Consider the following 2,820-nt stretch of genomic DNA (forward strand, 5'->3'; position numbering starts at 1 on the left):
TATTATTATATACATGAGTTAGATCTCATTACACAATGATACTTTTTGGTCCAGAGACCAAAACTGGGTACAGTATTTCGACCATTTTTTTGAGGCACAAGGGCTAAGGATATGCCAGAAAACTGAATTGTTTTTTTAAAGTCAGGCTCTGGAGGGAAAAAAAAAAAAAAAAAAAAAAATTCTTATATGTTGTAGAACTGGTTTTTCCCAGTTCTTTGTCAAACAACTTTTTTCTGCCTTGGAAAAATCAGATCTACAACATATCAAAATGTTTTTTTCCTCCGGAGTCTGACTTTAAATAGCAATCCCTTCACAGGACAAAGATGCTGTACATAGATTAAATTTCATTATGAGGTCTGGGAGTGAAGTTGATTTTGGTCGTAAAAATAAAAAAAATCCTAAATCCTGTAACTGTAACAGAAATCGAACCCAGGACTTCCGGTATTGGAAGGCAAGCATCTTAACCACCAAGCTTTTGTACTTCATCCAGTTCATAATATTTAACATTCACAACATTCATTTAACAACTTAAATCTTGTTGTTGCCATATCTGGAAGTGGAGATTTTAAAGGATCTAGGCCAGATTATCGAAACCCAGTTTGCCGAATGCCAGATTGCCGAGTCCACTTTGCCAAATGGCAGTTTGCCGACTCAAAAACCATGCATCCCAGTTCACCAAAAGTCAATTAAAAGCAGTAAAAACATTAACGACAGCATAAAATGCTTGATCCTCCATTCCATTTTATTTCTATTTTTTACTGATAGCCATGCCTTCAAGTGTGTTTTTCCACAGCATTGTTGTTTTCCATTATTTTGCCTTTCAATTTGTATAAAAATACGGCTTCTCCCCGACTCACCCATCATTTTTCAAGAGCACAGTATGATGTACTTAATGTACGATGGTGACGGCAAGATTCAGCAAAGTGGGTTTTGTCAAACGGAGTTTTGGCAAACTGTGTTGCTATGTTTACACTGAACTGGATTCAATTGTTAAGCTGGATTTCGGCAAGCTGGATTTCAACAAACTGGTCGGGTCCCATCATGAAAAGGTATGGACAATATGGATTTCTTTCTTTATAGTTTATAGTACTTACTCGGGTATAAGCCCACACCTTACTTTACGCCAAATTTTACATAACAGGGTTTCTTTCTGCAAAAGCCCAGGGTAAGTTGGAATGTGTAGTCATCTGACTTCAGCTACACTTTCATGGTTTTGGTTTGGTTATGGTTTTCAATTAGGCATCCTTACAATGTACCTTTCTACCCCACATCTTAGATATTGTTGCTAAATTCCCTCAAAACGACAGTGTTAAAGCATACGCAAACACGTGCGTTTTTGGGGCAACACGTGTATTTGTTGGACGCGCGTATTCCCAGAGCTGTTGAATAGCCAGTTCTTAAGCTTAGCACTCGGGAAAGGTCTATAGACCTTTCCGGAGTGTCAGTCAAACTTAACAACTGACTAATCAGAAAAACGCTAGGAATACGCGCGCGTCTTACAGACACGTGTTTTGTGCCACAAACGCACGTGTTCGTCGTCTTGCGGGACCTTAGCAACAGTATCCAAGGGGCGGGGCTTAGCGGAAAGGTCCATTGTAGGACCTAGGCCTATTATCAGGGTTTTTTTTTTTTTTGGAAAAGAGGATTCTCCCACCCAGCAAACCTACCCATAATTGTTCATCAATTCACGGGCACATACATAGCACATGTTCTCCTGCATTTTAATTTTAGCAGTATTCATTTATTTATAAAAGATTTTAGTAGGTTACAAAAAACCTTAATGCTTGAAGTTAGAAGAATCAACCACAGGGGTACATACATTTTCTCTGAAGCTTTTAATATCTTTTTTTTTCTGTAAAATTGTAACAATTCAGTTTTTTACTACAAGTGCAATTATTATGAATAAAATACCATTAGGATTGGACGAATCGTAAATGCCTAGCAGTCTACATTTTTTAACGTATACTCGATATACGTCTATGGTCCATACGGTTATTTATCAATATCTGTCCTTTACTAACGACATAATAATGGCTTTTGTTGATTTTTGTACTGGAATAAATGACTTGTTCCCTTAAACCAGGACAGAGTCGAACATTGACTTTTCAAGAAAATCTGTAATTTAGTTTTCAGGCCATCACAGTATCGATTTTAAGATCTTTGTTATTAACTATCTAAATGTCATTGAAAGAATTTTTGGAATAAATCACTACGAGTGAAGTCAAGCGTATCCTACAACATTGCATCATTGTTTTTATTTACTGTACTAATTCTTAGTATCAATGGTGACTAATGAAGCATACATTTTAAAGGCAATTAAATATCATTTTAGAGGCTGGATCTCGGTAAGATACAAAATTGATAAGTAACAGCAAAATAGTAAACGTAAACAGCCAGAAATAGAACTAGGGCTTTCGGACAACACTAGTACTTCCTCAGTGGCGAGTGAGTGAGGGTTCGAACGGCACGCTCGCCTCTGGTTCTGGTGGTAGAACAAGTCTTCTCGGATAAGGACTATAAACCGTAGGCGCATATCATAGGCGTAGATCCCGGGGGGATGGGGATATATCTCCCCAATATTTGACAAGGGGGATGGTCCATTGTATCACCACCCCCCCCCCCCCCAATATTTTGACTCTGTATGGGATAAATTAATGGAGCTTTACACACTTCGAAAAACTGTCACAGAAATAATTTGCACTGTCTTATTGCGCTTACAAAGATGAAAATTAGCATAATGTATTAATGTTGATAACAAAATTATTTTATCTGGTACCAATTTAAGCTCTTCTTTCCTTAGATGTTAGATGTGCTTGCAAA

This window comes from Anneissia japonica, unplaced genomic scaffold (genome assembly GCF_011630105.1).
Source record: "Anneissia japonica isolate Jap-2015-1 unplaced genomic scaffold, ASM1163010v1 scaffold24984_len16789_cov121, whole genome shotgun sequence".
Taxonomy (NCBI): Eukaryota; Metazoa; Echinodermata; class Crinoidea; order Comatulida; family Comatulidae; genus Anneissia; species Anneissia japonica.